The following is a 24,244-nucleotide window of genomic DNA, read 5'->3' as shown; positions in this document are numbered from 1 at the left end:
TTCACTAAAATCAAGCAATGATTCAACCAATAATAGTAAACATTATTACAAACAAACAAACAATAAATAGATAAATAGATTTCCACATCACAGAGTTGTGCAATGATTGAGACACTACAAGTTTGATGTGTTTATAATGATAAATACCAGTGTATATGTGCTTAGTGCGTGCACAATGTTTTTAGATGCATAGTGCCCCTAATACTTCTGACACAGTTCATATTCTTGTTTAGGACCAAGCCAAAGCACTTTCCAAGCAGAAAGAATGGATCCAGCAGCTGCCATTCTTGCCAGGCACACACAGCACCCCGGGCCTGCAGACTTAGCCCAGGTGTGCTCTGCAGACACACAGAGGCAGACTCGCCAGCTGGTTCTTTCATCAGAATAAATAAACTTTCTGCTGTACCCTTGCTCTTCTTTTGGGTCATCATTAAATGGAAACAGAATAGAAACTATCCCTGTTTCTTTGTTGTTCCAGGTTGGGAGTGGTGATGACCCAGTTCAAGATGAGATTGAATCGATCTTACTTCCCTGTCCCAGATACTGTTGGAGTTTTGGTTTTCCTCACCCCAAGATGGGAAAGATGCCTGAATGATTTGTACCTGAGTGCTCTTATCTAGAGTGGAATGTAAAGTCATAGCTATTTTAATTGGGAAAATAGGTAATTTGTGTGGAGGGGAATACGCAAGTTCCAGACTTGAATGCTATGTGCCTTTTATGTTAACTTCTTCACCATGGAGGGAACCCTCAGGAATAAATTCTCCCATTCCTCTCCTTCAAGACAGCTCCTAAACATAGGACCTTCCTGACATATATTAAAGAAATAATTTTTGAAGCTTTCAGAGAAGCACAGAGATGAAAAAATGGTCTAGAGATACTGATGGTCAGAATTCAAGTGCATGAAATTCAGCTATGGCAGCTTGCCAGAGAGGGGACTTAAATGCTTACCTGTATTGATGATATTAATGAAGAAGAAAGATACAGGCTGGGCATAGTGTCTCAGGCCTATAATCCCAGCACTTTGGGAGGCTGCGAAGGGAAGAGCACTTGAGGCCAGGAGTTCATCAGCCTTGGCAACATAGTGAGACCCCTGTCTCTATAAAAAAATTTTTAAAACTTAGCCAGTTACAATGGCACACACCTGTACTCCAGCTACTAGGGAGGCTGAAGTGGGAGGATCACTTGAGCCCAGGAGCTTGAGGCTGCAGTGAGCTATGATCATACCACTGCACTCCAGCCTGGGCTATAGAGCAAGATGCTGTCTCTTAGAAGAAAAAAAGAAGAAGTTTCTGTCTTTAGGATGGCCTGTCCAGATGCAAGAAGAAACTGATGAAGTTTAAGAAAGCAAATAGTCAAGTGCTAGGATGACAAAGAGATGTCTCCAAACCTAAACCCAGACTTCTCCTTCTGTGTGGGCTGACCACAAGCAGTGCTGAAGGGTGGGTGGACAGGGCTACCAAGGCCTGGCCACCAGGCACAGAGACTTTTGTGGGGCTTTGGGGAGGCAAGGAGTCCAAAGGCAGGCAGTTTTGCCCGTTAGAAGCTTATGAGTCAGGGTTCTTTAGAGCCCATAGGAGCACACATGGATGCAGAGTTAGCATGGGAATTGGCTCATGTGGCTGTGGAGGCTGAGAAGCCCCCAGACCTGCAACAGTAATCCAGAGACCTAGAAGAGCCACTGGGGCTGCAGCTGGAAGGCCGGCTGGCTTGGGAGACAGGAAGACCTTGTGTTTCATCTCAGTTCAGAGACAGGAAAAGCCAATGCCCCAGGATAAAGACTGTGGGCAGAAGGTCTCTCTCAGTGGTGGATGGTGGGAGGGCCAGGCTTTCTGTTCTTTCCAGACCTTTAACCAATTGGTTGGGGCCACCCACATTGTCATTCTGCTTTATTCCATCAATTTAAATGCTAATGGCATCCGAAAACACTCATAGAAACCCCCAGAATAATGTTTGACCAAATATCTGGCCAAACGTTGATACATAAAATCAACCATCGCTGAGGCCAAAACACAAAACGAGCTATTAGAATGACCGAGCAACACTAAGGTAAGTGTGAGTAGTTTTGAGCAGACAGTAGAGACAGAGCCTCAAGCCAGCAGGCCCAGCTGGAGGAGTGGTGAGAGAACCCTGGTGCCCAGCCCATGAAGGTGTGTGAGCATTCACACAGGTTAGTGTATTCCTTCCATCCACATGGGAATCCCCCCACTCTGGCACATCCCTGGCTAGAGGAACCCCACCAGGCTGTCTTCTCTCCCTGTCACAGGAGCTTCTCCAGCTGACATGTGGTAACAGCCCTACCCTGCCCCTCTGCTTGTACCTGGATGGAGGCATTTGGGATCTAGGACTCCAGGAGAGTTGAGGTTGTTCTGTCCCTTGGAGGACAGATGCCCTGCATAATCCCAGGTTTCCAGCTGGACCTGCCTGGAACTAAAAATCAAAACAGAGAGCCTCCTTCAAATGTCCCTAGCCTCAAAACATGTTTTGATTTAAAATATTATGATAATAACAGGGCCCTGGGAGAATATTATAAGAATGTGATCCAACTAAGAGAGGGGTGAATATCAAGAGAGTTTCCAAAATCAAGGAGCGCCCTATGGGACACTGAGTGAAATGTGTGCTCCCATTCAGCTTCTCTATTTTCCTTTTTCAATATGAATTCCCTAAAATACACATTAAAATATAGCAGGGATAAGTATTTGTCACAAAAAAAATCAATTGCCAAAAGCATCACATTGGATATGGCGTAAGATCACAACAGTTTAGGGGCTTTGAAAGCAACCTAAATTCTTAAGACATGGACTATTTGCTGAGACCTACATCACGTAGTGTCCTCTATCAGGACCTATGGTGAATATTTCTCTTAGATCTAAGTACCACAAATAGCTATGCTTGTCCTGAGCCACTGGCTTGTGCTTTCTTTATGACATTCAAATGATGTCACCTCCTTTCCATTTGTTGTTAGAAAACCCAGCCACATGTGTGGCTCACATATAGCAGGGTTACAGGACATCCTGGAATGCATTTTATGGCCAGTATAAACTTTTGTATTTCTGTAGTTTCCCTATTCATACTATCCTTTTGCTGGTTTATCAGTTAATATCTTTACATATGGCATCATATTTTGAAAAGACACCTTAAATCATTTTAGGAATGAGGACAATAAATAAATTGTTGAATAAAGAATACAAATAATGGTTTGTATTTACAAACCAAACAAAAGGGGACCTAAGAATGTATGAGTTCAATAGTGTCTGCACAATATGAGTTCATGGCAGGGGAAGTTTCTAACAACATCGTCAGATCCCTGTCTGGAAGGTTCCAGCCCATTCCAGATGCAACATTTTAGGAGTGATGACCACCAACCTCAGACACATCGAAGGAAGAAAAGATGGGAGAAGAGTCTGGGAGGTTTGGGAAAGCACTAAAGAAAAGTGGTTAACCTGGAAAAGCATAGACTTGGGAGAATATTTTAGAAGTCTTTGGGTTTTTGAAGAGCAATCATATGGGGAAAAAATGCACTTATTCTATTGCATTTCTATTGATTCAATATATTCTATTGATTCTAGAACTAGAATCAGGGACTGACAGCTAAAGACTGGGACAGGTTTGATATTAACATGGAGGGAAGTTCCAGCCACAGTGTCTGTAGAACAAAGGCACAGGCTTGAGGGGGAGATAGGGGTATGTGGAAGCAGGATTGTATCCCAGGGGCAGGCCCTCAGTGCCAGGTGGTCTGGGTAGACTCGCAAAATTCTCTTTCCAGCATGTCTTCATGCCAAAGAAGCAGGGTGATGCCCCCAAAATCTTGGCATTTGAGGTGTCCCTTATTCGCAATTAACTGTCCACTATGCAATGTATCTTTCTAAAGGAAAGGTTTACCCAGGAGGAAAGGCCACTTTTACTAAGTAAAGCGCCATTGTGAGAACCAGACGTTCCCGGGCCGGGTGATGGATGTGCGTTTGGCTGGTTGTGCCTGCTGCTGTGCAGGCTCAGCTTCTCCACTCCACCAGGAGAAGGAAGGAAAACACGTCCCTCCATGCCACATTGCAGATCAAGACAAAGTTCACTCCTAATTGCAGCAAGACCGACCTGGTGCAGGATGGGCTGGGGGAATTAGCGAAAACAAACCAAGTGGCGACTCTGGCAGCACACTGATGAAGAAACCGAGAGGAAATGAGGCCAGCAAGGGCGCCCGTGTGTTTATTTCAGAGTCAACAGAGCATGGGCCTAACCGGACAGAGCTTCTGATTTATAAAGTATTTTTATTATATTACCTATTTTATATTATATTGGTGGCTCTGCTCTTTGAGCCAGAAAAATAAACAGCAGCCCTGCAAGAGCCTTTGGTCTAGAGAGAAGAATATAAACACTACCTTCCTGCTCTGAATGGAGATTCCTGCCAAACGTTTCAGGGTTTTTCGGCTTCTGAGATTGGCCTTTGTGTTTAGGAAGGTGAGGTTCACACGAAATATAAACGGTCCTATTCTCTAAGTTTTGAAAAGGCAAAGAGCTTAAGGTTTGTTTGATAAAACCAATAGAAATTCACCATTGCCTCCTGCGATAGGAAGTGTGTTTCCTATTTTGTCTGTGCAAGGGCTAAATAGGCCTAGCTCCACATTGGCACAGCCAATTCCACGAGTGGGCAGGATTCTATCAGCCAACATGATCCTGAGCCTCCCCGCCCTTTGCCCTTCTTTGAGGAGCTGGAGCCTGACAGATGTGCTGGGGAGGCAGCCTCCCCTAATGCACATGTGTTTTCTTTTCTCAAAGAAATAATTCTTCCACTAGAGCAGATGCCACTTCCAACAGAGAGCTCACCAGGGGCCTTTCTAGCTCCTGCAGGCTGAGCTGGGTCATTGTTTACAGTGAGTTAGTAAGGTTTTATGCTCGCATTATCAGCTTCCAGTGTGCCCCTCCCTCGGTGTGTACCTGGAAGCATTCTTGCCTGCTCTCTAGCCTGGGCACCCTAGTGATGAGGAGAGGCACACAGGGACGCTATGGCAAAGATGAAATAGCAAGGAGTTTCTGTAACTCTCCCCACAGGGACATATGCACACACAGGCACATGCTCTCTACTCTTCAGACTCATCTATGAACAAAGTACTATTTATCTTCCATGAAACAAAAGCTCAAAGTCAGAATGTCTGCAGCCGTGTGTGGAGTGAGTGCATTTCACACTCAACATTCCTTTCAGCCTGGAACCAAGGATTTCACTGCGTTTTCATAGTGCAGTGCTGGTCCCAAACCTGTTCCCTGTAAAAGCTTGTGAATAATGAAGGAAAGAACAAAGAAGTGAATTAAGGAAGGCCTCACGGATACAACTGGATCACGATCCAGCTCATGTTGAAACCAAAGCATGTACCAAACTAACCAAGCCCCAGTTCCCATCCCTGGAAATGGGTCACAGTGAGGCTTGCCCTTTGTTTTATGCCAGAATCATAAATGAGGATTCCTGTAGAGAGGAGAACTTATGGGGTCAGCATTGCCAACAAGATGAAGTGTAGAGCAGTGGGTTTCTCAGAGGCCACAGAGCTGCAGATGCAGAAGCCTAGGGACATTTTCCATACCCCTCAGGGAAATGGGCTGGCTGGCCTCAATCCTCCCCACTATCTTTTTAATGGTAGTGAAAAATGAACCATCTTAACCTTTTACAGTGTACAGTTCTGTGGCATTAAATACATTCACACTGCTGTGCGACCGTCACCACCATCCAGCTCCAGAACTCCTTTCATTTTGCTAAACGGAAACTATCCCCATTAAATAAAAGCTCCTCCTTCCTCCTTCTGCAGTCCCTGGAAACACCATTCTTTTTGCTTGTGAACTTGACTGCCCTAGGAACCTCACAGAAGTGGAATCACGCAGCACTTGTCCTTCTGTGATGGGCCTTATTTCACTGCACACGATGCCCTCCAGGTCCACCCATACAGTGTGAATCTGTCATCTTTTTCGTGCAGGATGGAATCAGAATCTCATGCACACCCCAAGAGGAGCTACCGCCACCCCAGGACCTCCATTCCTCCAAGCAACCTGGTCCTTATACTGGAAGGAAGCCCAATTCACTTTTTTTTGGATGGCTCGATGGGACCTCATTACACTGTAAGCTAAACTATGCTTATAAAAATGGGATTTTGCTATATAACTATGGAAAATACAAGCTTAAGCAAATAGGCATTTCCCCGCTCATATTAGAAGGTCAAGTTGGTTAAAAGAAATAAGGCCATGTGGATCAGCTGGTGGCCCAATTAGAAAGCTCAGAGACAGTCCAAGCCCTTGTTTTCATTCTCCCAAATGAGGAAACGTGGCAGCTGGAGCTGTGTGTAGCCCCAGGGCCTGGGAACAACACTCAGGCCATCTGGATTTGCCACTAAGGGAAGGTTCAGCCTTTAGTAGCTGAAGCTGCAGGATTGGGGAGATTCCCAGAGGAAATGTGTGTTTCTGTGGTCCTGGGCCCCTCCATCACCCACCCAGCCACTTGGGGCCCAGATAGGAATGATGGTCAGAGGGGCACATTTCCTTCTAACTACATACCCAAGCATGCTCTCTTTTTCCTTTTCTTCTTTGTGGGGAGTCTAGATTTCTTCTAGCTGAAGTGGCAAAAACTCACCCTTATTCTGCTGCTATTGCTGAGCAGCTGACCAAGGGCAACATCGCTGAGCACAGACAGACAGATGGACAAGCAGGTAGAGGAAAGTCCATCCAACCTCAGCCCCCTCTGGGCCTCAGGTGGCCTTTCCAGCCCCGGAACTCTGAGAGTCACAGCGTTTAAACACCAGAGCAGCAAACTCTGGTGCAACAGCCTGACCCAACGTAGTCCCCGGCTCCTCTTTGAGACATCCCCAGGGGACAGGCAACTAGTGCCTAGGCCTCTAACACCCAGGGCTCTGCTGTCCCCTTTGTTTAAGCTTTGAGTGAGAGAATGACAGGAGCAAACACCAGAGGGAAAAGTGAGGCAGGGAGGACCCGCCTGCCTGTGCCCAGGGAGGGATCAGGAGAAGGATCGCAGCCCAGGCCCTCTTAGCCCGAGGCTTTGTCTACCGAACAAGCTGGGCCTCCCTTGCTCCCCTCAATCAAACTCACAAATCAAATCATCCTGAACTAATATCCACTAATAGCCAACAATCCATCAACAAAAGTTAGGTTTTTGCTTGAACAATCTTCCCCCCAAGGGAGTGGGTGTGTTTAAAAGTACTTCATAAATTTTCTAAAAGGAAATATGAGTGTTTCTAGTTGTTGGAAGAGTCTTACCAAGACAGGAGAGCATGCCCAGCAACTCTGTGTGCCTATGTGTGTACTTATGGACACTTCCCCAGGCCTGTCCTGATGGTCAGCATTTCAGGGGAAACCTGACCTTCCCCTTGGCCATTCCCACCTCCTCCTTCCCACACCGAAATTCTCACTAGGCAAATTTGCAGAATCTTTTTTCTGTGATTGTTTTCTTGATAAACAGTCAGTCCATGTATAGTGTTTGAATGTTTCATGGTTTCACTGCTTCAGAGTTCCTGGGAAAACAATGTCATAGGGGGTGCCTGAAAAATGAAGCTAGAAATAATTGTGAAATGAATAAGGAGTCGGCTTTATTCTTACTCCCTGAATTCCAGGAAAGCGGGGATGTGGCACAGCCCTGTGTAGAGCGGGTGCCTGGCAGCCGGCCCAGCATACAATGGGCCTGCAAATGTGCTCAGCTCCCTGGATGAGAGCAGGATGATGGGAGCCCACCACCCAGGCCCTGCAAAGGATGTGCCCAGCCTCGGGCAGCCAGCAAGATAGACATGGGCTCCCCTGTTTCTTTCACCCAGAATCAGGGCTCAAACAGATTTGGGTCCAAGCTATTTCAGGAACAGAAGACAGCGTCAGAGCAGAAACTGCTTGGAGGTGGCATCACACCAGTGAACAGGGGCAATTCCGACCTGTGCATAAAGAAGTGGGGGCACAGGAGCAATGCAGCCACAAGTGTCCATGTGAGGCTGAGCCCTGCTGGGACCAAAGAGGGACAGGGTGAGGATTGAAGATATCACCTCCAAATAGGGTCCTCCAAATCCCAAAGCTGTCGCTGAGACTTCTCGGCACCCCTAAACTGATGCCTAGTATTTCAGCTTTTCCCCTTATCTTTAGGGGTCTGACAGGAGGAAGGAAGGAATACTGGGAACCAGGTTTGCTTAATAGGCCTGGAATTCTTGTCTGTGCACCCACATCATTGGAGGGGTCACCAAGTCACAACGCAGTGAACCCACAAGAGCAAGAACTGGGTCTGTCCTATCCACTGCTACTCTTCTAAAGCCCCCTACAGCACTTGGCACAGAACTGACATTCAGTGAATGTTTGCTGACCAAATGAATGGGCACTACAGGCTACTCCTTTGGTCTCACAGCAGGCAGCAGACACGGATGTAGCCAGCGCTGCCCAGGCCTTTCCAGAGGAAGCTGGAATGTGACAAGTAATGTCTTTCCACCTTCACCCATCAGGGAAAGCAGGAGATTTCAGCTTTTTCTCTGGGTTTCTACTGATACCCTGCTTAGTATCCCAGCTTCAGCACCGGAGTAGGGTGAGGATGCTGCCCTGTGGGATCTGGGAACCTTGACTCTGCAGAGATTGGGCCCAGACAGACTGATAACATCGCAGATTGGCCTGTGTTTCTGAGCCAAGGGGAACTGAGGCTGGGAACTGCCAAAAAAAAGTACTCTTTCACACACATTCACTTCAGCTCTCATATAGTCATGCTAGACTTGTTTTCGGAGAATAAACAAAGGATCCAGAACCTCTGTCCCTGGCTCTCAGGAGCTCAGTGTCATGATGGATAATAGTTCAAGACCCTTGATCCAGAGTATGGGAAGGTACGTTCCCTGGGGGCTGCTCCTGGTGCTTCGACTTAATAGTCGCCACATTCTGTGCACACAGCACATAATGTCTGTTTTATAGACGTGTGGTCTGAGGGTCAGAATAATTGGTGACTTGACCTACCTGGAATCAGCCGCAAGATTTGGGTCTTTTTGCCTTGCTTTGAAATTAGAAATGTCACAATTCTTCAATTCTCATTTCTGAAACAAATATTCACTGGTTCCAATTTGAACACAGCCCCCAAATGTCCCAGTCATCCAAAAAGCCTCGGCACGTCCATTGCCTTTGCCGGTGACTTTTCTATAGGAAAAGGTGTTAGACTGAGCATCAGAAGATAAACGTTTGATTTCCAATTCTGAATTGTACTATTTCTGTGATTTGGGGATAGTCCTTTTATCTCTCTGTACTTTATGACCTCACTTTTTTGTTTGTTCGCTTTTTGGTTTTTGTTTTGAGAGAGTCTCACTCTGTTGCCCAGGCTAGAGTGCAGTGGTGCAATCATAGCTTACTGAAGCCTTGAACTCCTGCACTCAAGCAATCCTCTCATCCCAGCCTCCAGAGTTACCTCACTTTTTATGCCTTCTCATCCCCACCCCACAATATTTCCACCTAAAAAGTGAGGTCACAGAAGTTAAATGATATGTTGAGGCATAAGTAAATTCATGTTTCACGTCCTGGACTTAACAACTTCAAGCCCATGCTCCCTTCACAACTTCTTCTCATGCCGTAATTTTCAATCATGTTTTGTGTGTGTGGGAGTGTGTGTGTGTGTGTGTGTGTAGTAAGCATATTTTATTTAAATAAATCCTTCAGTAGGAAATGGAGAATTTACTGCCTTTACTTAGAAGGCTATGTAAATAGCTATCTGTCAAATTTATATCTGCTGCTCACCAATATTCCCTTATTGGAAACATCAGTATTTCCACATCACATCACAGTTCCCAAAAAGGACTTTAAAGTCTCAAAATTTTGTATCTCCTTTGGCTTGCTTCTGTCTTGATTCTACCCAGGCTTTATTAATGGTTCGCTTCGTATCATCATCTCCACCATCATAAATTTTCTTTAGAACATTCATCAATCCCTCACTAGGATCTGTTTCAGTGTCATAGGAGGGCTTGTCTTTTTCTTTGCACTCTTTTTCAACCTGAGTCAGGTAATCCCACCTTGTGTTTTCCACTTTCTTTCTACATAAGATAAGAACTGTATCAGTCTTGACTTTTTTGGAACTACCTTCCACAGAGATGGGTTTCAAGAGATTGTTCACAATCACGGAGTAACTCTTCCCATTTAGATTCCTTACCACAAGATCAAATGACCTCTCTGTGAAATGCACCTGCAATTCTCAGTGGGAACTTGATGAACTCCAGTTAAGGTAATGTAGATTTTCACAAACTTATCTGGCTGATCCCATCCATAATTACTAATTTTCACTGTATAGCTTGTTGTAATGGGAGCAACCACAGCAGCTGGCTTTTCATTGTCAAGAAGTTCTGCTTTCTTCTGTGATTTCTGTTGCATCTTGTTCTTGATTTCTGTCTCAATCTTGGATATTTCAGCTGTAAGGGCATCACATATTCTTTTCCTAGTAGCCTTTTCCAGCAACACCTTTACCTCTTCTAGATCTTTCTGTAGCGAGCTTCGGAGTCCAAGTCAGAAGTTGACTACAGAGTCACTTGCTTCCATCCGCTCTAGGACAGCGGACCCGCCAGGCAGCCATGTTGTGAAAGGCCAGTCTCAGCCTCCACGAGAAAAAGGGGGAGGAGGAGCAGCCTGGTTATGTTCCATTTTCAATCACATGTTAGTTACACTGTTGAGAAATGAATTTCGTTTTCTTCCTTCAAAAGGTATCGATTTTTGTTGTGACAGGCAGTTTATTTAGTGGATAGGCATCAGTCTGACAAGGAATGATCTCAGCTTTGTTAAGGCACATCTGGAGTAGCCCTTAGTCCAGGGTTAACAGGGCCCTGCTCTGAGGCATTGCCCATTTGGGATCTCATTCAGTGAGCTCATTCTGATCTTGCTGGTTAGAACTCCAGCCTCTCTCAGAACTATATGACCTCAGAAGCCTCCTTCTGACTCAGAGCCCCACTAGCTGCAGCTCTCAGTCCTGCCTTGTGCACATGAAGTATAGTGCTCAGCCAAAGCCTCAAGAGATCTCAAATATTTTTGGTGCCCCTTTTCTTTTTTTTTTAACCGATTCCCCATAGTTTTCAGTTTTACCACCTGGCAATCCACGATTTAGTGATGCACAGCCCCTTCTGCAGCTGGATACTGTCATAATGATCCTAGTTTTCATAACAAAATTGCACCAGTGGATTCCAGTGCACATGAAGCACATAAATGCACGTATCTCTGTGTTTAAGCTTCACGTAGGGGCCAAATGTGAAAGAATCTCAAGGCAATTCACTTGGATCTGAAATATATTTGCTTCTGGCTTACTGAGGCTTTGAGGTTTTACTTCTCTTGAGGAAGAACAAAAGAATGTTATTCCAATAGCTCTCAGGACAATGCAATCACACATCAGCTCTAGGATCTGTTGGTTACCTTGGCAAGCTTCTGATATTTCCTTTGGAACCTCCATGACTGAATTTGGAATGGACAAATTTAGATCCACATTTGAATCAATGAATAACTCAATGAAGGCATAGCAGAATTAAAATGGAATCAATACAGGTGGTGTGATAAATGAAAGAGACTTGAACCAAGCATACGAGCTATGCCTATAAAATTCTACTTTGTATTGCTTTATTTTTATTTTCCCTAATGTGTGTTTATCATTTACACTTTAATTAAAATAAAACTTATTGTTATATTATTTAACCTCTTGTCCATTTCTGACTGCATAGAATTTTGTAGTTTGGGATAAGATTTTAACAAAACTATGCCTGTCACAGTTGTCACAACTTTTACTTCAATTTTAACTCTGTTGGTGTTTGTAGAATATAACTTTAAGTTTTTATTATATTTTTGAGTTTGTTGAACTTATTTATTTTTTTCTATTGCTTTAATCCTTGGAAAATTCTCATTTCCTTACTCTTTGTATTAAACGTATTTTCTAACTTTAGCAGTTTTAGTTTTTTTTATTATTTTATCTACTTTGACTTTGTTTTACAATATAATATTAAGCATGAATCTAAGTTAATCTTTTCATATTGCTACAAATTACCCCCAACATATTTTTTAATGTCTATCCTGCATTGTTTATAATATTGTCTTACATATTACATTTGTATCTATAGGAAGTCAATTTTCTGGGTTCCTTATCTGTTCTATGGTATATACCAAATTTCTTAAAAATTAAAAAACTAATTAACTTAGTTTCTTAAAATTCTAATATCAGTTGTATTTGGTCAAGTATCCATATGTCATTTTAATTTCAGAATATTATCAAAATCTTCTCAAATTTATTTCTCAAACTTCTTTTAGTATAATTTTATTAACCACAAACCATATATCACCAAGTTTGACCTAGTTAATGTGAGTAAATATTTATGTTCAAAGATATTTATAATAGTGTTATTTTTAATGAGATAAAATTTACCTAAATATAAAATAGCAGTGCAACAAACTATACCCCAAGGTTAATCATTAAAGCATCATTTAAATATTCTAGAATAACATGTAACTGCATGGTCAAAGTTCTCATTGTGAGCATAAGTGAAAATAACAGAATGTATCATTCTTTATATATAATTATCCCAATTGTAAAGTATGTGTTTATATTCATTCTCTCATTTAACAGCTATTTATGAAACTTCTACTATGGACCAAAAACTATGTAGAGGGTTGAAGTTATAGCAGTTAACAAAGCATGCAGAAACCCCTGCCCTCATGGGACACCCTCATGGGACGTCTCAGTGTGGGGACAGCCCATGGTATTTTAGAATTGGCTCAAATGGGTTTGCAAGACCAAATTGTGAAATTCTCAGGGATTTTGCAAGCCGGTTGTTGAACATAACCACTCTTGCAAATTAGCCCTGGTGGGAATGTTTACACCACTGGCAAGCACTACCTATCAGCGTCCCCACCCCACCCTGCTGTCAACAGCCAGTGGTAAAACATTCATCAGAACATGATTGGAGGAGTTAAACAAAAAGATAAGTAAGTTATCTCTATTAAAAAGTGTTTGTGAGTGTGTGTGTGTATATATACATATATTTTTTAATAGTAATGTGAGCTAAAGAGAAAATTAAAGCAGTGAAGAGGAATAAGGTATGGTCAGTGTTGAAAGTAGAACAGAGTTTCCAGTAAGGAAACCAGGGAAGAGCTCACCAAGAAGGTGCCTTTTAAGTCAGGCCCTGAAGGGGCTGGTGACAGAGGCACAAGTGTGCATGGACATGTGTGAACCCTGTGGGCAGGGGCTCCAAAGAAGAGTGTAGAGAAGGGCCTACCCACTGGCCCACCAGACAAATCTCTCACCCCTTTAGGGAAGGATGAGTGAGGTGTAGACAGTAGAATGGGAGCTACCTAGTCACCCCAGGAATGCAGCATTTCATGAGCAGGCAGAGGTGTAGGGAGTGGAGAAAACGTGGTTTCTTCCACAAATGAGGAGAGTTATTCAGGAGGAGAGCGTTTCCTGAAGCAGAAGGTTAACAGTCCAGATGACTCCCCAAGTGGGAGCTATAAGAACATCAGGTCCTAACTGAACGGCATGTGGATTGGAGATTACCAGAAAATGGGGTGAGACCTAGAAGCCAGAGCAGAGACGCAGCAGGATAACAGCATCCCCAGATGTCATTTCATCCCAGGAGACCCAGGCATCAGGTTTGGAGCAGCAGAAAATACAGACACCCTCAGTGGCAGGGCAGGAAGAATTTCTAGTTATTCAGAGCCTGGGAATATTTAAGCTCATGTGAACAACAGCTAGAGCTGGCAAGGGGTCTGCTCAGCCTCCTTCAGAGTTTCTAGATGAGCAATGACGCCAACAAATCCAGCGCTCCATGTCACCTTTGTCATAGCACTGCAGGGATACCTTGTTCTATTGTACTTTGCTCTAGCGTTTTTACACATTAAAGGTTTGTAGCAATCCCGTATCAGACAACTCTACAGTCACCATTTTTTCAACAGCATGTGCTCACTTCCTGTCTCTGTGTCACATTTTGGCAATTCTCACAATATTTCAAGCTTGATTGTTATTATAATATCCGTTATAATATTATTCTGTTATATAATAATGATCACAGATATATCAATATATTATTTATATTATTATATCTGTGATCATGATTATTAATTTCTGATGTTACTATTGTAATTAGGGAGGGTGTATGAAAAACCAGTCATATAAAATGGCAAACTTAAATCAATAAATGTCGGTGTTCTGACTGCTCCATTGACCAGGTGTTCCCCATCTCTTTCCCTCCCTTTAAGCCTTTCTATTTCTTGAGACACAACGCTACTAAAATTAGGACAATTAATAATCCTGCAATGGCCTCTAAGTGTTCAAATGAAGGGAAGTTTTACATCTCTCCCTTTCAATCAAAAACTAGAAATGACTAAGTGTAGGGTCCAGCACTAGAGGGTCCCATGAGTCCCTCTCTGCTGGTGTGGAGAGGAGAAATTGTGGAAATAAAAGACACAAGACACTGAGAAAGAGAAAACAGAATTCGGGCCCAGGGGCCCACTGCCAACCAACTCGGACAGTCCAGCAGTTGCCGGAAGTGCCTGGACACTCTGACTTTTATTGAGTACAAAGCTGGGGAAAGGGTAGGTAGGGTGAGGTAATGGTGGTCAGTGATAGGGTCAGGTAAATCACGTGTCTTGGAGACAGGGGCCCAAGACTTCAAAGAAGCCACAGCAAGGAGAAAACCTAAGGCATCAGCACTTTTCTCATACTTGTCAAGAAATAACAAGGTCACTAGGATTTATGTTACTATTACTAATTCTTATCTTCTAAGGAAAAGAGGAACCAGGTGCAGAAGCAGAATTTGAAAGTAAACATGGAATGTGACCCCTGAAGCACAGCACCACAGAGAGACAATTAAGTCCCTGATGTCTGTGGGCCTCCCTGACAGACATCAGGCCTACCGCAAGAGCTTGGAAGAGCGGAGTTTTCTCCTACTCCCCCGAGGAAGATGTCCCAGCCATCTTGGATGTCTCCTTCCCTAGCTGACTAAACAGCGGGCGTTTTCACAGAGCTGACACTGTGGCACAGCTGAGGCGTCCTCCAGCAGTCCTTATGTGGGCGTGACAAAGAACTTAGAGCATCTGGCCTTAGGGTCACCTCTTTTCCAATGCCATTTCAGTCCCATACTTCTTGACCTGAGATTTATTAATAAGATTAAAGATTATATGATTATATATGTATATATTTATGATTACATATGAATAGCTATGTAATTATTCATGATTATATATAGGAATACCTATGTAACTATATCTCTTATTCTTTTCTAATTCTGTTTATATGAGAACATGCTGAGGCTTCAGACCCTTGCCTTGGCTTTTGCAGGGTTCCCCCCCACAACTAACTTAGTGAGGAAGGCATGTCAAAAGCTGAGACAGGGCAAAAGCTGGGCCTCTTGTGCCAGTCAGCCAAGGTGCAAAAGCAAAGGAAAATATTTTGAAGAAAATTAAAAGTGCTACTCCAGTGAACACATGGATGATAAGAAACTGAAACAGCCTTACTGCCAATATGGAGAAAATTTTAGTGGTCTAGACAGACGATCACACCAGCCACAGCATTCCCTTAAGCCAAAGCCTAACCCAGAGCAAGGCCTTAATTTCTTCAATTTTATGAAGGCTAAGAGAGGTGAGGAACCTGCAGAAGAAAAGACGGAAGCAAGTAGAGGTTTGTTCATAAGGTCTAAGGAAAGAAGCCATCTCTATAACAAAAAAGTGCCAGGTGAAGCAGCAAGTGCCGATGGGGAAGCTGCAGCAAGGTATCCAGAAGACCTAGCTAAGATCGCTGGTGAAGGTGGCTACACTAAATGGATTTTCAGTGTCCACAAAGCAGCCTTATATTGGAAGGAGATGCCATCTAGGACTTTCATAGCTAGAGAGAAGTCGATGCCTGGCTTCAAAGCTTCAAAGGACAGGCTGACCCTCTTGGGGGCTAATGCAACTGGTGACTTTAAGTTGAAGACAGTGTCCATTTACTATTCTGAAAATCCTAGGGCCCTTAAGAATTATGCTAAATCTACCCTTCCTGGGCTTTGTAAATGAAACAAAGCCTCAATGACAGCATCTCTGTTTATAGCATGGTTTGCTGAACACATTTTATAAGGCTATAGCTGCAGTCAGTAGTGATTCCTCTGATGGATATGGGCAAAGTAAATTGAAAACGTTTGGAAAGGATTCACCATTCTGGATGCCACTAAGACCATTCATGATTCATGGGAGGAGGTTAAAATATCAACATTAGCAGGAGTTTGGAAGAAGTTGGTTACAGTCCTTATGGATGACTTTGAGGGATTCAAGACTTCAGTAAAGGAAGTAACTGCAAATGTGGTGGAAATAGCAAGAGACCTAGAATTAAAAGTGGATCCTGAAGATGTGACTGAATTGCTGCAATCGTATGATAGAACTTAAATGAATGAGGAGTCTCTTCTTATGGATGAGCAAAGAAAGTGGTTTCATGAGATGGAATTTCCTCTAGATGAAGATGCTATGATCATTGTTGAAATAACAACAAAAAACTTAGGGTATTCCATAATCTTAATTTGAAGGTAAAATGTTATCAACAGCGTCACTTGCCACAGAGACATTTTTTGTGAAAGTAAGAGTCCATCAATGTAGCAAACTTTATTGTCTTACTTTTTAAAATTGTCGCAGCTTCTTCAACCTTCAGCAACCACCACCCTGATCAGTCAGCAGCCACCACCACTGAGGCGGATAATTGTTAGCATGTTTTAGCAATAAAGTATTTTTAATTAAGGCATTAATTAAAATGTGAATGTAAGTTACATTTACACTGTACTGTAGTTAATGTAAATGTAATTACATTAACTACAGTACAGTGTAAATGTAACACATTAACTACAGTATAGTGTAAATGTAACACGTTAACTACAGTATAGTGTAAATGTAAACACATTCATGTAAATGTAAGTTACATTTACACTATACTGTAGTGTTTTTCAGACATGATGCTACTGCACACTTAAGAGACTACAGTATAGTGTAAATGTGACTTTTATATGCACTGGGAAACCAAAAAATTTGTGTGTCTCAGTTTACAGCAATGTTTGCTTTATCGCAGTGGTCTGGAACTGAACCCACAATATCTCGGAGGTATGCCTGTATCTATGCAGATGTGCAGGGAGTAATGCTGACAAAAAAAAAAAAAAGAAGAAGAAGAAGACTTGCAAACCACAGTTAGTCATTCTCCCTTTTGGATTTTGGACAGGGAAATCCATGGCTGATCAAAGTTTTGCTGACAGAAACCTGTGAAATACACATTAAAACATTAACAGAGCCAGATATCAAAATATGTACTTTATTGGGAATACACATAAGATAATGCCCTTGAAATAAAAACATAACAACAACAAATTGGTGAAGTGGGAATCCTGGCAAGATCTCCACTTTGGTTTCTAGGTTTTATCCCATTTTCTGATAGTCTCTGAACCACAAGCCATTGCTTAAAACCTAACATTTTTATTCCAGTGCCTATCTTGACTTCTAATGAAGATCAAAGTTTTGAATGAAATATTCAATGAAATGATTTCTAAATGAAGCTGAATTTGCAGATTAGAGTCACCCTAGCCCTCCCTATTACCAAAGCAGGGCTGTACTTACAGGGCAGGCCTACAGACTCTTAAATGTTTTCCATAGGGAAGGACAGCCTGGTAGGGTTTGGAAAGGCATCATCCCACACTTCTCTTCATTCCACGTGCTCAGCTAATTCATACTGCTGTGTTTTCCACATCAACTATTCCGTATCCCTCTCTCTGGAAGTGTTTACTTAGTATTTTGTTTTAGGGTCTGGGTTTCCAGTTTTGCTCTTGCTTTTCTATGAGGTCTCTAGTTTTACCCTGGCTTCCCAGGAAGACCCTTGATGTCCTTGGGTGGTGGAGACATGCAGTCTTTCTACTTGGCCCTTGCGCAATGCAGTTCCTTTACTGCATCTATTTCCTAAGGGATTCAAGTCCCTCCCTGAGTTCCAGCTGTGGTTCGGCCTTGGAAATGTGGGAATTTCTCAAGATGCCCTGCTTTGTACTTAATTTAAGTTGCAAAATACTTTATTGGGCCCACGGGTTCTGTGCTATGCTTTGGGTTTATTTTGTTTGTTTTTCTAGTTGTTCTTCTTAAGATTTTCATTTTTTTTTTCAATGCTTTTGTTTTGGTGTCTCCCAGAAGTCTCTCCTTTGACATCCAACCATTTTCTTTGAGTCTCTGGGCAATGAGATTTTCTCATGCAGGATGCCAGTAAGGATAAGGACTATTTGAAAGCCATTTTTTGGCATGCCAGTCTTTGCGGAGGTCTGGTTTTTAACACTGGGAGAAGCATTTGAACCTAAGAGCGATGAATGTATAGTAACCAGCCTGTAGCAGCTGCTCACTAAACATTTGCAGAATGGGAAAGTGTTTTGTGAGTTTCAAGATGCCTTTACAGTTTTGGCTAATAACGCCCCACTCCACTCCCACAGCATCCCCTGCCCCTGCCGTTGTGGCATGTACCCTCTGTGCTGCAGCTATCAATGGGCTTCTCAGTATCGTCAAGCAAAAGAGGTACCTGAGCTATGTGAGGCAAGAAAATAGCCTTTGTTCCTGGTCACATATCCCCTACACCTACCTTGAGCCAGCAAGGAGCAATAAAAACAGTCATGTCCACAGCAATACTATAATAAAAGATCTGTAAAATATAGCCTTTGAGAGAATCTGAAATATCTCAGCCACGAAATTGAGTTACTACTTCACTGAGTAGCCCAACATTTTTTATTTCCTTTTGCCTAGCAAGACATTTATGGTGTTACTCTTCATGGAGCATTACCATGGAGATTTTCATTTAAAGATCTTATTTCCAAGGGAAAGCATTATAAACATCCCAAGGTGAAAAGATCTTGCTGTATTTTATGAATTTGCATAATGGTCCATTTCCAGAAACTGGTAGGTTGATTACCAAAAGAATCCACCAAGGGGAAAAGTATCATTCGGATTTGTTTACACAAGGTTCCACACAAATCTGTCCCACTCAGTAGCTATCAAATTATCCCATTTCTATAGAGACTTATTTTTCTAGCCACCATAATGATCACTTTCTCTAAATCAAATCATTGTATGTATTCAGCCAAACTAATCTGGTTGCTAAAGTGATGTAAAACATTCTGCCCGATGTTGAAGCCCAGACGTACAGCGCGTCGGGAAATCGAGGAGAATAATTGGCTCCAAACATTCCTTGTCTTGTAAATATTTTTTCTCCTTCCATCACTTAACATTTTCTCCTTGACATTACTTGACTGAACTCATGCAGATTCTGTTTCTCCAAGGAAAAAATTCACATAGGCAGTGTGAACTCTGAAAGGTCACATCTTTTGGAGTTATCTGTTGCCAAAATGAATGGCTTCCATTTATTTTTCAGGTTGAAAAAGCTTTTTCCTGTTCATGAAACTCAGAAATGCCCAGAGTAATTTAACTCAGACTGACCAAACAGAAAAAGCACGTTTAAACTCTGATAGGGCCTGGAATGTCTGAGTCTGGAAGGAGAATTATTTGGAACTTTCTTTTGGAAGCTAGGCAACCAAATGACAGATTTTGTCTCAAAACCTGGGCTATGCTTTTCTACTGCAATTTCTGAAGCAAAGAACCTTGGTATAGAAGAGCCAGAAATCTCTTAGAATGGATAACTAAGGTAAACAGCAAAAGTCTAGAGCAGTGGTCTCCCCTCCTTTCTGTTTGAAAGAGCCAAATAAAAGAATCAGCCAAATAAAAGAAAAAAATATTATGGGCAACTGTTTTCCTTATTTACATGTCACAAAGTGTCACACTGAAGTTTTGAAGCCCTCTGGTGCTCAAATTGCAAACTGGAACACCACCACCAGAATTTACAAAGAAAATTTCCAAGAAGTAGCTTCATTTTGAGCCCCTAAACCAGACCAAAAATCAAAGGGTTTAGAGAGCAGGGAGGGGAAGGGCAGTCTGACCTCACATCTTGGCAGAAAGCTGCAGTCCCACCTGGCAAGGGGCAGATGGTGCTGATTCTTCATGTGGTGCCTTGAGTTGCTTCCTTGAGGTTGAGAGGCTTTTGGGCTGCCTGCCTAACTCACTGAGATGCCTACAGTGACAGGTGAGACTTGGGTAGGGTAAGCCCACTCCCAAGGATTTCAGGGGCCAGGTGTTATCATGCTTCCTGGGGAACAAATGGGATCACCAAAAAGACAGAGGGGCAGTAGTTGGTTTCTGTCTAAAGGGCCGCTTGAAGGGAGAGAGGGACCCAACAGCAAGAAGCTCCTGGATCCTACATGCTGAAGAAGGAGTTCCAGGAAACCACCTGGATAAAGGTACATCTGTCTTGGTGAACAAACCACATCTCCAGCTAGGACTCCCTGAAGGACTCTCAATGACATCAGCAAGATGAAGAATCTACTTTTATCTCATTCTAGAAAGAGACAACACAGCCTCTGGCTAGGCAGGAGCTATCCCATCCCAGACCTCTCCTCCCTCATTCTTCTCCCTCCCTCCTCTGAAACAGCACTTAGTGGAGGGGAAAGATGGGGACAGCAGTGGTGCGGGGAGCAGAACTGACCACATCCTCTCCCTGAAGCAAGCCCCAGCATGGGAAGACTCAGAAATCTCAATTTCTAAAGAAGAGAGAATATTTTGAATAATATCCCCAACTGAATGATTTCTGAACTGAGCTGTGTTTGCATGTTGGAGCCACCATAGTCCTCTCTGTTGCCTAAAGCAGGGCTGGTTGTCAGTGGACAGTGGGCACACATCAGCACAGCCATTCCTGCTGTGGGTCCTGAGCCCCAGCCCACCCAGGACTCCCAGTGCAGATCATAGAGTCTGCAGATCCATAACCAGTGCAAAGAAATTGATAAATACTGATGTCCTGGAAGCAAAGAAACAAATGAAGATGCAGCCATCACCCCTGTGCTGTGGGGTCCTGCCTCAGTATTTGTAAAACCCCATCTCAGGCACAGGGTCCCACAGCAGGAAACCAGGGTCATTCCACAAATGAAATATTGCAAAGAAATGGATTTCCTTGCATGAAACCAATACAGACTGATAGGTTATCCTGAGTACTTCTGGATACAGGCACCCCATCTTTGGAGACCACTAAACCCCATAATAGGGTTTAGAAATTTCACAGTGACATAGCAGAGCCATGTCTCTGCGTGTGTGCCTTGATCACACACATGTGATTGCTTATTCTGTGTACCTGGATTTGACAAGCAGAAGACCACAGAATGCCCCCCGCCACTTCCTTGGTTCAAACCTTCACTGCCACTTATCTTCAGGCTGGGCCTTGCAGTGCCAAGTGCCTGGCTTCCTGCTGGTAACACCTGTCCATGGCTCCCCATGTGTGGAGGCCACTGTGTGGACCTGGCATTTTAGAACATCCCACCACCTAATCATGCCAAAATAGTCATCCATTCATTTTCCTGATAACACACGGCAAACCCCACCCTCACCCATGCCATGCTCCTTTTTCCTGTTCCCCATGGCCTCTCTGTCTCTACACTGTCCAAGGTCCTAGGGACACCCCCTTGCTCTAACTGTCCTAGGCACTCAAAGGCACTGGGTGCAGGATTACCCTGAATGAAACCTTGTTTACACTGATAGCAGACGTTTGGGCCCAGCTGCCCAGGGGCATGGCCTGGTCCTTTTCCTTCTGCTTCAAGCCTGCAACTCAAGTTCTCAATTCTAGCAAAAAGCCACATCATTTATTCTGGTGAAAATGGAGGCTCCATGAAAATACGTCTTGCCCTTTCCTGCTGTGGAAAGAGGTCATCCAGACTGAGCTAACACCAGCATCTGAGCAAAAGCAGCAGGTCACTTGGGCTCCTGAAAGGCAGCGTTTCAGGAGAAATCTTGAAGTTTTTATCTAATGAACTTTTATCATCCTGGAGGGCAAAGTCGAGGGTTTTTTTTTTTTAGTTATTATGTACAATTTTATTTAAACATAATATATGCAGAAATTTTCAATTATTCTTGTCAAATATGTATGTAAATATGTGTCTTTCTTTCTTTCCCTTTTTTTTTTTTTTTTTTTTTTGAGACGGAGTCTCGCTTGGTTACCCAGGCTGAAATCCAATGGAGCGATTTCAGCTCATTACAACCTCTGCCTTCAGGCTTCTAAGTTGGGGTTTTATGTGAAAAATTCCGTGTTAAGATAAAAAGACACTTTTCAAAGAAGTCTTTCCTTAGTTCTATTCATACCGTACTGTTGTGTTTGTAGGGTTGAGTTACTTCGAGTAAGATTAGGATGTCCCCAGACTCTGAGTTCCTCACTGCATTGGGATGAGAAAAGCCACATGGTTACTATTTGCCTCTGCAAATTTCAACATCTGCTCAGTAATATGTGGAGTCCTTATTATATATTTTTGAAATATTTTGCTTCATTGTTTTACTAATGTAGTTTCTTCGAAATAGCTTCATCTATTTTTCTGGGCCTCCTCACTTCTTATGTGTCAGTAATAGCCCCCTCATTTTATAATAAAACACATTGCAAAGACATCTTAATGCAAAAGATATTCAGAACACAAATATTTAACTCAGAGTTCAGATTCTTGAAAGAAGACAGATGATAGAATAAATTCTTGAAAGAAGACAGACAGATAGAAAGAAGACAGTTACTTTAGAATATAGTAATATATTCAAGGCCAGGCGTGGTGGCTCACATCTATAATCCCAGCACTTTGGGAGGCCAGGGCAGATGGATCACGAGGTCAAGAGATCGAGACCATCCTGGTCAACAAGGTGAAACCCCATCTCTACTAAAATACAAAAATAAGCTGGGCATGGTGGTGAGCGCCTGTAGTCCCAGCTACTTGGGAGGCTGAGGCAGGAGAATTGCTTGAACCCAGGAGGTGGAGATCCTGCCATTGCACTCCAGTCTGGGTAACAACAGTGAAACTCCATCTCAAAAAAAAAAAAAAAAGAATATAGTAATATATTCAAAGAATTTGACGTAGGAGGGAGGACATTAAAATAATGAAAATGAAAACAGCTAACTTATTGCACTCTTATGAGGAGATAGACATGGTGTTGGGCACTAAAAATGTAGTGTCTTATTTTATTCTCACAACAGCCTTAGGATGTAGATGCTGCTATTAGACCCATTACACAGATGAGGAAACTGAGGCTCAAAGAGTTTAAGTAAATTTTCCCAGAGTCACAGAGCTAATTAACATGAGGCTAGGAACTACTCCCAGAAATCGCTGACTTGGGCTGTGTCATTCTCATCTTGCCTCACGTACTTGTCTCATTCCAACATTCTGTCATATACACTGTGCCTTTCCCCTCTCCCTGCTAAGTGGAGAGACTCTACTTTTAGGTCAGGCTGCACCATCACTGCTTTTACTGGAGTTAATGACATTTATATGTGATGGCTTTTAAAACTAGATCTTCAAAACTGAAAAACAAAAATATGTTCACAATATTTAAAAAACAACATGTTCTTCCATTGTTGGGTACAGAATTCACATAATATCCATTAGATCAAGCTCATTGATACATTTTTCTGATCTTAACTATCCTTAGTACAACTTCTGGCTGATTTGTTACTTTTCCCCAACTGTGACCATAACTTAATTATTTCTCATTGTAATTCTAAAAGTTCTGGCTTATAGAGTTAGATACTATGTTGTTAGTGACATTTGGCTGAAAATCCTACTGAAAATACATGTTTCATTAGTACGTAAGAAATTGCTTAATCTCTAAAATGCTTTCCCTTAAACACCAGCTACGTTTTGTTTTGTATTATTCATTTGTTATAATCAAATGTAAAAATCCTTTAATGTATAATTCAAATTTAGTGTTTATGTTGCAATCACCCACATTTGTGCTTATTTATACCATATTATGTGGTGTTTTCTCTGCACCATGTTTTTGTTCATTATTTCTATTTTTCTTTTTTCTGTCTCATATAGAACTGGTTAGGTTCCTTTAATTCATTTTTCCCTCTGATGATTTTAAAGTTTATACTCTATTTTCATTTTTTTAGTTACCTTCAAATTTCTAATTTATGTACTTAAATGAACAAATATAAAATTACTTTCACACTGAACAATACAAAGATATTGACGCATATCACTTCTGATTTCTGCCCTTCTACCTATCATGCTATTGCTTGTTAGTATCTTAGCTGCACCTATTTTAAACCTTCCCCAAATTTCCTTTTTGACCCCAGACGCTGCTCTTTTTTATTTTCTAACGTATTTGTCCTTTTTGGGGTATCACCATTGTTGCTGGCAACTGACTCCTACCTCAGGTTAAATTTCCAGCTAACTGCAGCCCATCT

The 24,244-nt window shown here is 42.5% G+C and overlaps 1 pseudogene; it reads right to left on the bottom strand.

Moving 5' to 3' along the window:
- Nucleotides 1-9,615: 9,615 nt before the first annotated feature.
- Nucleotides 9,616-10,477, bottom strand: LOC100407959 (calcyclin-binding protein pseudogene; annotated as a pseudogene).
- Between the last annotated feature and the right edge of the window lie 13,767 nt (nucleotides 10,478-24,244).

This window comes from Callithrix jacchus, chromosome 12 (assembly GCF_049354715.1).
Source record: "Callithrix jacchus isolate 240 chromosome 12, calJac240_pri, whole genome shotgun sequence".
Classification (NCBI taxonomy): Eukaryota; Metazoa; Chordata; class Mammalia; order Primates; family Cebidae; genus Callithrix; species Callithrix jacchus.
This window is presented reverse-complemented; position numbering and strand designations above follow the sequence as displayed.